Raw genomic sequence first — 14,292 nt, forward strand, 5'->3', positions numbered from 1 at the left:
TATTCCCTGTTCACCTCAGCAAATGCAGAGCTGGGTGGGGAACAGGCTGGGGAGCTTGTTCTCCATTCAGCTCTGAGAGTGCGGATCTGAGTGAGGAACAGGCCGGGGATTATGTTCCCCGCTCAACTCCACGAGCACAGAGCTAAGTGGAGACCAAGCTTCTCAGCCTGTTCCCTGCCCAGCTCCACATTCATGGACCTGGGCAGGGAACAGGCTTCCCAGCCCCAACCATCAGGGAGCTCCCAGTATTGCAAAAATGTCTCATCTCATTACACAAAAGGCTTCACAGCTGAGAACTGTAAACTGCAAATTGTTTCTTCTTCTCTCTCCTCCATCACTGCGGGGCCAGGAGGGGGGGGTCCTGTTAGGGGGAGAGAACAGTCCGAACAATGCTTGGTTCACAATAAGACTGACTCCTGTGGGAACACAGATTATTTACTGCCTGCTTTACACATAAACTTTGCAGAAAACTGTAGCAAATCACAGATGCCACGATGGGATCTTGTTCATGAGAGGTATAAAAATGTATCTTCCAGCGTGGCTAGGGGTTGACATGGATTTGAGCTTTGAGCTCCCTTGTCGATCTGTTTGCAAACAAATAAACTTGAGATGGATCCAGCCTGAGTGTGTATGACTCTCTCTTGAGGTATATTGGAAAAGCCTCCAGGGACACGAAACTAGCCATTTGTGCAACAATTTGGCGAGCCAGGCAGGAGATGTCCTTGGACTACCTCGGGGCCGGACGGTAAGATCGGAAAAGGGGTCCGTGAAGTGCGCACCAGACCGCTTTTGGAGTCTGTCACGGGCACTGGAACCGTGAGTCGGGGCACCCGAGAAGTTAAAGGCTCTCCTTTAAATGAGTCAACCAGGCTAAGTGGATCCGAAGAGACGGCGCCAGGGTGTTGACGGAGTAAGTATTCATTTGCCTTGTGTCATTTGAGAAGTCTTTTGGGGACTTTGTTGAGTGGTCTCTTGGGGAATTTGGAATTTTGGAACGTTCAGTATATAAGTCTGAACATTAGCCCCAGGGACTTTGTTCATTTAGAAACATGAGCCGCTGACCAGGTCTGGGACTAAGGCTGAGTCTAGCCGCCCCGATTCTGCCTGACAAGGTAGTGTCGAACGCAAGGGGGCTCAGCTGGAACCTCGTGACCCAGTGGACAGGTATTTGAGTGATTTTGTGTATTGGTTGACACAATGGGTTCGGGTAGCTCCCGAGAAGAAAACTCCGCAACCCCATTAGGATGCATGCTAAGGAACTTTAGTAAGTTCAAAGGGGATTACGGGATAAAGATGTCAAAAGATAGATTAATTACTTTCTGTCAGGAGGAGTGGCCATCATTTGGAGTGGGGTGGCCGAATATCGGTTCTTTTGATGTGAAATTGGCTAATGAAGTGTTAAGTGTGATAACAAAGGATGGTCATTGGGATCAGTATCCGTATGTAGATTGCTGGGTGAGTGCTGTGATGAATCCCAGTCCCCCATGGGTACAGAAGTGTAAAGGAAAAATGTGTAAGATGCTATTGGCAAAAGACGCTGGGAGAAAGCCCCGAGTTCTCTTTAATTCTGATAGTGAGGGAAGATCTGACTCAAGGGTTATGGTGCAGGGATGAGGCTAAAACGCCACCGGACACAGACCAAACGGATCGGGAAGGGATAGCTGACACAAGCCATTCTAAAACACCAATACCGGTGGGGGATGAAAGGAGAAACCTGAGGGGGGGCAGAAGAAAGCGGAAAGAACAAAGCTACAAGCTGAAATCTTCTTCCATGAAAACCTGATTGTAATGCGGCTATCAGTAAAACAGGGCTCAAATTACCAAACAGCCCTCCAGGCAGCCGAGACTGTGCCAGAAGCCAAAGGAATTGAGATTTTAGAGAATGTTGATCCGTGTGTGTGGGTGGATGGGACTCCTGCCTGGGCAAAATGCATTACTCCAGTCAAAATTCCTCTGAAGGAAGGAGAGGGTCCTGTGTGTGTGAGACAGTATCCTCTGAAAAAAGCCACCCGCACGGGTTTGAAGCTGCTGATTGAAAAATACAAGCAGTATGGGTGGTTAATAGAGGGATCATCCCCCTTTAACACCCCAATTCTGGGGTTGCCCAAGACAGATGGCACCTCCTTTAGGTTGGTGCAAGACCTGAGAGCTGTAAACAAAAAGATTTTAGTGGATCATCCTATGGTTCCAAATCCCCACACCATTCTGACCCAAGTTCCAGCACATGCCAAGGTATTCTCAGTATTAGATCTGAAAGATGCTTTCTTCTTTATTCCGCTACACGAAGACAGTCAGAAATTGTTTGCCTTTGAATGGGAGGACCCAGATACGTATCATAAGACTCAATTGTTATGGACAATGTTACCCCAGGGATTTGTATCATCCCCCCATATCTTTGGAACAGCATTGCAAAAAGACCTGGAGCATTGGAAAGGGAGACACCCTGAGGTGGCGTTGTTGCAGTATGTTGATGATTTATTAATAGCAAGTTCTGATGTGCAGATGGGAAAGAGAGCGACAGAATCCTTGCTGAATACCCTGGGAAAGAAAGGGTATAAGGTGTCACGGGAAAAGGCTCAAATTTGCCAGCCAAAGGTCACCTTTTTGGGTTATGAGATTGAGGAGGGGGTTCGGGCTCTGAGTAGAGATCGAATTCAAGCAATACAGGATATGCCCGCTCCCAGAAACCCCAAAGAGCTGCGAGCTTTCCTGGGACTAACCGGGTTTTGTAGACTGTGGATTCCGGATTATGGGGGAAAAGCCAAATCCCTATATGAATCCCTCACAAAGGAGGGTCTCACAAATTGGAAATGGACTAAGGAAAATCAACATGCATTTGAGTTGTTAAAAGCTGCCCTCTTGCGACCCCCAGCGTTGATGATTCCAAATGGGTGCAAGCCCTATAGACTGTATGTGCATGAGAATAAGGGGGTAGCCTCCGGGGTCTTAACTCAACCGGTGGGCCCAACTTGGAAGCCCGTGGGCTACTACTCCAAGGTCCTAGACCCGGTGGCAAAGGGGTGGCCTGCACGTTTGAGGTCTGTCGCTGCCACAGCTACTCTTGTGGAGGAGGCTCAAAAGATTGTTATGGGAGCTGATATGGAAATACATACCCCACATGGAGTTCCCCAGATCCTTGGAGGAGAGGGAGGAAAAATTTTAAACCCCTCCAGACAATCCAGATATGAAATCTTTCTCCTATCTAATCCAGGCCTTACCTTCAAGCACACCACTGCTTTGAACCCAGCCACCTGATGCCAGAACCGGGACCCCCGTGCCATGATTGTTTAGAGGTATTGGCTCAGACAGTACTGATTCATCCTGACTTGGCAGATGACCCACTTGAGAACCCGGAGGAGGAATTCTTCGTAGACGGTTCAAGTAGTGTAATACATGGCTTGCGACATACTGGGTGTGCTGTGGTAACATTGACTGAGACTATGTGGAAAGAAAAGCTCCCTGCAAATTGGTCAGGGAGCTCACTGCCCTGACACGCGCATTGGAATTAGGTAAAGATAAAAGAGTGAACATCTTTACAGATTCGCGATATGCTTTTGCCACTGTACATGCCCATGGATTGTTGTGGAAAGAACGTGGGTTTATCACGGCCTCTGGACAAAAGATTGCAAATGGGCCACAGATTGTAAGGCTATTGGAAGCCCTCTGGCTACCAAAAGAAGTGGCCGTGGTACACGTAAAAGCCCATGGCAAGGCTGCAGACGAGCGCCAGAAAAGGGGAAACACAAAGGCCGATGTGGCAGCCAAAGAGGCAGCACAGACGGGAGGAGAGGTAGTGTTCCAGGGTTCGGCCCACAGGGTGCCCTTTTGCTTAGAAGACTGTAAAATACAATATGGCCCAAAATTAAATCAGCTGGCCGCAGAGCTCAAAGCCATCAAAAATCCTCAGGGATGGTGGGTCGTACCTGGAGGAAAGGTATTAGTACCCCGAGGTATCTTAGGGGATGTACTTCACCAGTTACACTATTCCACCCATATGGGGGGCACTGCCATGGGAGATCTGTTAGTTCATCAGATAGTGGCTCCAGGACTCTATTTCGATGCCCAGAGAGTGGCCTCTCAGTGCCCGACCTGCCAAAAGGTGAACCCAAAATCTGCAAGACCACCAGCCCCCATGGGAGGAAGACCGTGGGCGCATTATCCTGGACAAGCCTGGAAGATTGACTTCGCTGAACTTCCTAAGTTCGGTCGTTACCATTATCTGCTGGTATTGGTCGATCAACTGACTGGATGGGTGGAGGCATACCCCACAAGAACGGCTACCGCATCCACGGTGACACGAGTACTACTCCACGAGATAATACCCCGATTTCTGTTGCCTGAGTCTATTGAGTCAGATCAAGGAAGTCATTTTGTGGGGAAGATAGTACAGGAAGTGTCCAAAGCTTTAGATATCACGTGGAAACTCCATGCTCCATGGAGACCCCAGAGTTCAGGTCAGGTGGAGTGCATGAATAGAACACTGAAAGCAATGTTAACAAAAACCTGTATTGAGACTCATTTGAAATGGCCGCAGGCACTCCCACTGGCTTTAACTTGTATTCGTAGCACACCACGTAGAGGGATTAAATTGTCACCTTTTGAATTAATGTTTGGTATGCCTCCCAGAGTCTTGCCAGCAAGGTGGAGGGAACAGATTACTGTAGATTTGAGAAAATCTGAAATTTGGGAACGTGTTATCGCCTTGCAGTCTGTTTTGTCTTCCCTACACAGGTTCGCTGCACCTTTCCAGAGTCTCCCGCTTGATGCGCCGATCCACAACTTTAAACCGGGTGACCAGGTCCTGGTACAGAAGTGGAGAAAGGAACCTCTTGCGGAAAGGTGGGAGGGACCCTACCAGGTGCTGCTGACTACACACACAGCTGTTCGCTTATCAAACAGCGATAAGTGGACCCATTGCTCGAGGGTGAAACCTTTTCATCAGGAGGACACCAACTCCCAGGGTGTGGTCACTCTGGAAGCTGATAACACCCGGGAACAAAAAGCCAACAAATGGAAAAGTGAACCTGCTGGAGATTTGAAGTTACGCTTGCAAAGATGTGGGCCCTAGTCTATTTGTTGGGGCTCTTTTCCCTTTTAGGCATATCAAACCCAGCTATTATGCCCACCTGTTGTAAGTGTCCCCAAAGCAGGGGTGGAACCCTCAATAAGGCTAACTACAAAATTTCAAAGTCTACAGTACTTAGTGCCCTCCTGCACCCCATTTCCCAGTGCTGCCCGCGTCGAGAAATTATAATTCAGTCCGGCGATACAACACCGCTGTGTGTAAAGCCGGACCCAGAAATCTGGTCTGCAATCCTCAAAGATTGACCTTCAAGCCTTCAACCTGTCAGTAGTATATGGGAACCTAAAAGCCCACCTACAAATACATGGGTGGGAAATTCCTGGGTGGCCCTTCTCAAGGACTCAGCCCGGGCACTAACTAACCAGAGTTGTCTTTTGTGTGCGCTTACTCCTGTCTCTAGAGATGAAGGAGTCCCTTTCTTGCCTATCCCCCTCAATAGGACAGGTATAGTCTCAGATTGGGGCTTTAATAGCAATTTCAATTTCTCTTCACGATATAATGGTTCTGGGAGACTTATGGTGACGAAAATTGGTGGATCTATTTGCATTTCCCAACACATAGGTGGGTTTAAAGTGGGACAGTCAAGGTGTAAGGAGACATGGATTTCTAAGGAGATCGCCCCCTGGGAGGGTGCATGGACATGCGGAAACGTCTCATATAACAAGTTTGACAATTGTAGCTGCCTATTGGGTAAGGAGTGGATCTTGGTTTGGGGCATTAATTGCACTCACTATCGAAATGGTACCACGGTGAGTGAGAGTTCAACACAAAGAGGCTCACTAACTCTAACTTTAATGAGCTCTCGTTCTACCATCACAAATGAAGCCTGTGGGCTATGGTGGATTTGTGGGCAATGGGCATATAGACAGCTTCCCCCCCAAATGGACTGGGACTTGTTATTTAGGAGCTTCGATTCCTGGTGTTTGGATAACACAGCCCACAACTCCTGGTGTTTGGACAACACAACCCAAAATTCATTGAGCAAAATGCAGCACTGATATCTCCTTCGAGAGAATAGCGGCAGGACGGGGCCAAAAGTGGGGTAAGGATGAGTGGCCAGTGGAGAGAATAATTCAGTACTATGGTCCAGCAACTTGGGAGCCAAATGTAGTTGGGAGAGAGCCCACATATTTGACAAATCGCGTTATTAGACTCCAAGCCGTAGTGGAGATTATTACAAATAAAACTGCTGCAGCCCTACGCCTGATCGGGGACCGGCTCACCCAACTTCATACCATGGTACTGCAAAATCACTTAGCTCTTGATTATTTACTTGCAAGTGAAGGAGGGGTATGTAAAAAGCTGAACTTATCAAACTGTTGTATTAATATCGACGATAATGGTGAGATAATCAAAGCCTTAGCAGATGAAATGGAAAAGGTTGCACATGTCCCCGTCCAAACATGGAATGGGTGGAATTTTGATTGGTTTACATCCTGGCTCCCCAATTTTGGATGGTTAAAAGGAGTTTTTCTCGTCTTGTGCCTACTAATGTCAATGCTTTGCTTGCTCCCCTGTATTTTACCCTGTCTCATAGCCCTCATAAAACGGACAATTCAGTCAGTCTTCAACCAAGAAATGCTTGTGCATTATCAAAAATTAGCACTGGCTGAAACCTATTAAGATTAGAGTTAGAGAGCATCTTGAGGGGGGAGTTATTGCAAAAATGTCTCATCTCACTACACAAAAGGCTTCACAGCTGAGAACTGTAATCTCATTACACAAAAGGCTTCACAGCTGAGAACTGTAAACTGCAAATTGTTTCTTCTTCTCTCTCCTCCATCACTGCGGGGCCAGGAGGGGGGGGTCCTGTTAGGGGGAGAGAGCAGTCCGAACAATGCTTGGTTCACGATAAGGCTGACTCCTGTGGGAACACAGATTAATTACTGCCTGCTTTGCACATAAACTTTGCAGAAAACTGTAGCAAATCACAGATTGCCACAATGGGATCTTGTTCATGAGAGGTATAAAAATGTATCTTTGGGTGTGGCTAGGGGTCGACATGGATTTGAGTTTTGAGCTCCCTTGTTGATCTGTTTGCAAACAAATAAACTTGAGATGGATCCAGCCTGAGTGTGTATGATTCTCTTGAGGTATATTGGAAAAGCCTCCAGGGACACGAAACTAGCTGTTTGTGCAACACCAGTGCCAGCTCTGCACCATGGGGCCAGCACTCCGAGCGCCAGCTCTGCGACCTCAGGGCTGGCGCTAGGAGATAAGGATCTGGGGCCACGGAGCTAGTGCTGGGAGATAAGGATCTCCCAGCCCCTTGCTCCCAATTGTGATGGAGGAGAAAGGGCTGGGAAATAAGGATCTCCCAGCCCTTGCTCTTCAATCATGATCTCAGAGCCAAGGACTTGGAGCTCCCTGCTGCCAAGGCAGGGGGACACAGTCCCAGCCCCACCCCAGCAGCAGGCAGCAATCTCTCACCCCCTGGTGGATGGATGACCAGGAGCAGATTTTCTGCCTGTGAGATGTCTACACGAGTGCTATTGTGCCATTACCAACTGAAAGTAAATTTGCTACTTTTATTTGCAGGTAGCAAATTTACTCATGATTACCAAGAGGTTTACTGTGTAGTAAGCATGTGCACATGTGGACGCATATGCTTACTGTGCAGTAAAGTATGCTACTGAACAGTTAATCATCTCATGTAGATGCGCCAACCATTTCTATGATATTGGCAAATTAATGTTAAAAGGTGGTGTACAGCAATGTTCTAGTTCTAGCAGACATGATAACACTGATGATTATAATAGCCAGTAAAGCACAGGCCATACACTCAACTAGAAAAGGATTTCCTTGTCAGTGTAATAAGTTTTGGAAAATGCATCCAATCCATGATACAATGCCAGAAATGCTCAACATCATTGAACAGACCCCTTTTTAATTTGGATGAAAGCTGAGTGGAGGCCTAACATTTCATTCAGGGTACATGGAATGACCACACAGAGCCTGTGGAAGAGGAGCTGAGTCACCCTGGATTCAAAGCAACCTCAGGGTTAGTGTGAGGATTAAATCAGTGTTAGAGTCAGAGACCCAGCTGCTCTGCTCAGCCAGGCTAGCTCTATCCTTGAGTAGAGAGTAACTTCCTGGTCAAGTAAGACGCAGGATTGATCAGAAAAGGCTTCTAGCATTGTGGGAGACAATAGCTCTACAAATAATGGGACCCACACGTGCAACACTGTGGGCAACCCTTTAGGAAAAGCAGCCCAACACTTTTTATGATAAGACCTTGTTCTCAATTTCTCACAATTTTTCTAAACATTAATCCCTTACGTTGGAATTCTGTGTGTTGACCAGAATGAGGATTTCTGGCAAATTTCAGGCCAAATGGTTCCGCTGCTTCCAACAAAAGGGCCAGTGTGAAATACCATATTGTTCCAATTACAAGTTGACCCTGAAGCTAACCCTACAATTTCAGGTTGAATTTTAGGAAAAACAGCTATTTTCCCAAATACAAGTCAATAACAACCTTGAACTGCTGTTGCCCTTGCAAAACCTCAGAAAATAATCAACTAACCAAGGAAAGGACCCCAAGAGTAATGCAAAAAAACTAAAATAACAACTGCTCTGAAAACTAGAGGTGCACTGCACCGATACATTGGTCCGGTATCCGATTGGCACCGATATAAAAAAAATTGTCTGTATTAGAAATCCGCCTGATATAGCCGATAGTTTGGCTAATAAATGGCCTGTGCATGTGCACAACTGCAGCACAGCATGTAGGCAGTGAGCAGCACAGCTGGCAGCATGGAGAGCTGTGTGCAGCTGGTAAGTCTGTTTTGGTGGAAGAGGAGGGGTGTATCAAGGCCCCTGCAGTGAGGAGGGTGTGGGGCTGAGGCTGGGGCAGGGGCAGAGGCAAGCACTGCCCAGATGGGGTGAGGGGGGAGGGACAGAGCCACGGCTTGTCTGGGGCCCACAGGAAGGGAGGGGAGGGTGGCTCCTGCTGCTGCGCCCAGCTCATTTGCGGCTTGTCCAATCATTTGGCAGCTCCTGCTGTTGCTCCCACCTCTCGTCTGGGAGGGCATGAGGGGCATGTATCCCCAGATCTGTGCAGGGCAGGCAGCAGCAGCACTGGGTGGGGGGCTATGGGGCAGTTATGGTGATTTTTGGGGTGGCTGCAGCCTTCCCCCATAGTCCTCTCCCAGCACCACCGCCTGTCTGGCACCACCCCAATGCCAGCCCCAGTCCGCAGCTGCAGCCTGCGCCGCCTGTGCCCCGTGCAGATCTGAGACACATCCCTCCCCTGCCCCCCCCCCGCCCTGTCCTCCCAGGGTGCACGCAGCAGCGAGAGCCCCCCCGCCCCGACGAGCTGCGGTTCCATTGCACGCCCTGTCCCGCCCCAACCAGGCAGCACCTGCCCCAGCCCCACTCCCTCCCTCACCACAGCAGCCTTGATCTGCGCCCCTATGCCCCTTCCCTCCCCTTCCTCCACAACAGACTTACCAGCTGCACGTAGCTGTATCAGAAATGAGATTGGTATCAGCTGATATGCCTCCTGAAATACTGGCTATCGATATCAGCCCCAAAAATCTCTATCAGTGCACCCCTACTGAAAACAATTCTAACTTGGTATGTTTATTGCATGCACAAAAATACTGCTATTACAGAAGTCAGGACTATCAAGACTCAAGCACAGGGTGACCCTGCATGGTAGGGGAACTCAATTTTTGTGGTTCTTTTGGAGGGAAAGAAAGGTTGACTTATAATCAGAATAATATAGTATACTGTTTTGACCATGTTAAAATGAAGGTGTGGTCTCTGACCTCCCTTGGCCCCTGGGCAACAATCCTGAGCAACAATCCTGATGCGGGCAGCATCATCATTTGTTCTCCCTGTCACCTTCAGTTTTAACTCTTTAATTTCCTCTGGCCATGCTGATATCAATTGGAAAGGATGATAATGTTTTGGACACAGACCTTCCAAATTGAAACATGTAGAGCCTCAGAGATCAGGCCAGTTCATCTTCTGATTCTGTGCAGAATTCTTTGCAGAATAACAGCTGAAACTAGAAGTTGGATCTATTAATATCAAGCCTGGTGCTGAACACAAAAGACCTACTTTGGCTGGAATCACTCACTGTAAACAGACATAGTCTTCTCTCTTCCCCTGAAACACGTGTTCGGCAGTTAGCAAAAGGAACTGAAAGCAATAGTGGGAACCAAGGATGGTTCATTAACATGATCTGTTTCAAAGCTTCCCCAAGCATGGAAGGGGTGCTTGAGCTCTTTTGACTTCAATGTGTGTATAATTAATACCTGAGGGCAGAAAAAAGCAACTGAGTGCTATGGCTTTGCTGTAGCTCTTTGTATCATCTAGTCCTTTAAGATGATCAGAACGGAGTGAAATTCACAGCTCTCCTGTGCTGTTTTTCCAAGAGCTGATCAGATGACATGTAGCAGAGTTCCATGAACTGCCTGCAGCCTGCTGCTTTAAGGGGCAGGAACAGCATCAGCTGGGACCAAGGAAACTTTTAACTCAGACCTTTGCAGCTGCACAAAGGTAGGAATGATCTGCAACTGTTCTGAAGTCTCCATTTGTAAATTACAAATCTCTACACATCAATACCTCTATCTTCCCACACCCTGCTCTGTGTCGGGACCATACTGTCAGTTGGATGCTAATTAAAATCATCTGACATCTGTCTGAGTTACAGTCCTAAGGATGCTGACATTAGATCTTGATAACTGTGAAACGCAAGCTGAGCTGGGCCTACTTACAAAAGTTAAACTACAAAATATTGATGACAATTGCATAAGTGCAAGAGAATATAAGTTTGTGGCTGGACCTTCTGAAAGAAATAATGAGGTATCACTTCCAGCTTATATTACTATATTTAGGATTATTTTAAGCAGGCTCCTATATGTCTGGCATGTAACTGTGTAAAATGCCTAACCTTGATTAATTAGTATAGTAAATAGTTTTTTTCAATTAACTTGTGTTTGTGTGTAGGAAGAACCAATCTTCATATGGGCTTTAATAGGTGTCTCCTGATTTACTCTTGTTTTGCCTCAGTGTTCTTCCAAGGACAACTCCTCAAAAACCTTGTGTTTTCCCTGGTTGTTAATCAATTTCCTGATATGTTCCAACTTAATAGAAATGGATAACCCCTTGTTACTGAGGAAGGTAATCAAATCAAAACTAGAACTTTCTGATAACCAATAATGAACAGTTTGATTAACAGGCTTTTCCTGTTAATTACTGCTTGGGATTCTGTCTTGATTTACACAACTACAAGAATGCTTTGAAGATGCTGAGCAAAAGGGTATAAAAGAGGAATGAAGCAGCTAACAGGGCATGCTTCAAGAATGAGAAATCATTCTGATACGGACTGCTACCATGCCCAGCTGATCTTTTGGTGAAAGTATCCACACCTTAGAGAAGCTGACAAGATCAATCACCTCTTTTGCCTATAATTGGTGAGATACTATCACTTTTACAGCTAAATATACTGGGCTTTGCTTTGGGCTCATTTACCAATGAATACCTGTAGCAAATAAAGTCTTTCTGTTGTTCACCAAATGAGTTGTATCAACTGTTTAACAACAGTCCTTAATCCCATTTCATGATTTAACAATCTTTGTGCAGTAAACAGTCCTGAACCCCTGTGCTTCTCCTCCTGACTCCAGTGCTAACATATGCCCTTTCCTGTTCTTCCCCTTCTGAGTGTTTTTTTTTGCTCTGCAACCAAACACAGTTAGCTGTAAGGTGACTTTTGCTGTACAAGATAAGATTTGTGCCTGCTTCTGGAAGTGTTCTATAATCAGGCTCCCATTGGAAAGGGCTCAAACAGTGCAGGCCTGCTGTAAACTTCTCACTTGACTAGCTCCAGTCCTGCAGTTTGGCTTCACACAGGCTGAACACATAACTGCCTTGCACAACAAAAGCAGGATCTAACCTTGACCTCAGGCCAAAGCTCCTGACACTTTCCCTCCTTGCTGCATCAAGGCAGTTGTGAATTGTCTGAGAGCTGACAGGAAAAAAGGATCTCCCAGCCAAAGAAGGATGGGGAGGAACTCTGAGGATCAGGAGTTACAGGGCTATTTCTATGACCAACCCAGCTGGAAAGCAGAAGCTAAGAAGGTCTCCACTGCACTCGGGGTGGATCATGAGTGACTGGTGCCTCCTGAATCCGGGGGGACACCCGCACAAGTCATCTGCAGCCCTGTCGGGGGGGCACCAGCCCTACTGACAGCACTGGTGTCAGCCACTGGGGGAGGCACTGGTCTCATCAGGGGGGGCACGTGCACCCCCTACCAGTCGCCTATGGGGTGGAGGTTCTGCAGCCCACCAGTTCCCTGTGGTGGCAAACGGCTTTCCCCACTGGTGGTCAAGGGGAATGAGAGGGGAGCCTTTTGCTTCTAAATTGCTGGTTGAAATTATTGCCCAAGATGGCAATAATTATAGTTCCTATCCCATGACAGTTGGGAGGCCCTTGTGCAGTGGAGTCATGTGGGGAGGAGACTGTCATGACAGCCATCCCTGCCCTTAGGATTAATTGCCCCACTCCTTGCCAGCCCCATCTACAGAGAGGTCAAGGCTTTGGTGGGCCAGAAGCAGTCATTTCTCTTTGACCCAGGCCCAGTGTCTGAGTGCAAAGCAGTGCCTGGAGCGTAGGCAGATCTTGTCAGGAGGTTACCTGAGGGGCTGGTAGCAGTGAACAGAGAGTTTAAGTCTCCAGGGCTCCCATTTAGTATTTTTCACCAGCACCTGAATACTGCTCTGGGCTTAGAAACACAGGAAAACCAGCTGGCAGGGCCCTCAAGAGGTCAAGTCCAAGTCCAAGCCCCTGCCCAAGGCGGCACCAGCCTTTGTGTTCATCATCCATGCCCACTCTCCACCCTGAGCTGGGGCCCAAGTCAAGGGTAGCACTAGCCCAAACCTCAGCTGGGGGTCCTGGAAGCACCCTTGGGAGACAGCTCTCCTTCCCTCACTCCTTCCCTTCCCTCTCTCACTTCCCCTTCCCACCCCTCTCCCTGAGCACAACCGCAGAGGCTGGCTGAAGCCATCCACCCACTTTTGTCTCTCACGGACCACTATCATCCCCTGCTAGGGTGCCGGCCCAATCGCCTGTACTGCAAAGTGCACTGTGCACCAATCCCACCTCAGTGCACGGGCTCCAAAGCCGGGGAAGCAGATCTCCCTGTGCTGCCAGATGCCTCCGAGGGACACCAGAGACATGCAAGGAAGAAGAGAGAGAATGAGGGGACAGCTCCAAGGGACCAACCTTTGCAATGCTTCCCACTCGCTCTGGAGGCCCTGCTCGGCAGCACGGCGAGGTCAGAGCTCCGACAGGAACTGGGTGCTGCGGCGGTGCCCGCAGCAGTGTCTGCTTCCCCGTGGCCGAGCCGCCCTGGGGTCCTCAGCCTCCTGCTGCCGCCGCCGCCGCCGCCCAGGAGCCCCGCTCCCTGCCCCGCTGACGCGCCGCCCCGCGCAGCCAGCTCCGCGGCTTCCAGCCGAGAAAGAGCAACACCGCCGCTTCGCCCCGCGAAGGTCAGTTTCCAGCACCGCGAGCCCGGTGCATCTTGGGAATCGTAGTCCGTAACAAAAACCACTGCTGCGACAAGCTGCAGGTGAAACAGTACCAGTGTGGCGCCTGCTCCGTGCTTGTGCTGCCCTCAACAGCCAACCCAGCCTCGGTCCCTGTGGTCTAGTCACCACTGCTCAGTTTAAAACAAGTTGCTGCTTGGCATGGAGTGATCCGCATGAGCACCCGCCTTGATTTCCATAGCCCCAGCGCCAAGCACAGCACGTACAGAGAGCTGATGGACCCGGAGCCCAGACACTGGCAGGTTGTGCTTTTATCTCATAATGCCCCTCTGGGGAGAAAAGAAATGTTTCTCCTCATTGCAAGGCAGGATATCTGAGAGAGCCTGCATAGTGCCCCAGAGGCAAGGTATTGGGTTTGATACAGGGTGATGCATCTCTGAAGTCATTTAATTATTTTATGTGTGGCGAGTTTCTTTTGGTCCTTGTGGCTTTAAATAACTGGCTGAACTGGAGCAGTGAGCAGGGAAGTGGCAACGTTTGCAGATGAGAGAAGTTATTTAGATTCAGCAGGATTGTGAGGAACCTGCTAGGACCTAACCAAGCCTGGTGAATGGGCAACATGATGGTGAAGGAAAATTGCTGTTGACAAGTACAAGGATAGCCTTGAGAGGGCCCAGAGGAGAGCCGCTCATATGATTAGGGGCCTGCAGGATAGA

General features: G+C 48.5%; 1 protein-coding gene across 1 annotated transcript in view; it reads right to left on the reverse strand.

The window, feature by feature from the left end:
- Positions 1-13,564, reverse strand: part of MON1A (MON1 homolog A, secretory trafficking associated) — a 29,822-nt gene extending 16,258 nt beyond the window's left edge. Inside the window, exon 1 of the mRNA XM_006265534.4 lies at positions 13,314-13,564. The gene's annotated coding sequence lies outside the window, so the exon portion shown is untranslated. The remainder of the gene's footprint in view (positions 1-13,313) is intronic.
- Between the last annotated feature and the right edge of the window lie 728 nt (positions 13,565-14,292).

This window comes from Alligator mississippiensis, chromosome 12 (assembly GCF_030867095.1).
Source record: "Alligator mississippiensis isolate rAllMis1 chromosome 12, rAllMis1, whole genome shotgun sequence".
Taxonomy (NCBI): domain Eukaryota; kingdom Metazoa; phylum Chordata; order Crocodylia; family Alligatoridae; genus Alligator; species Alligator mississippiensis.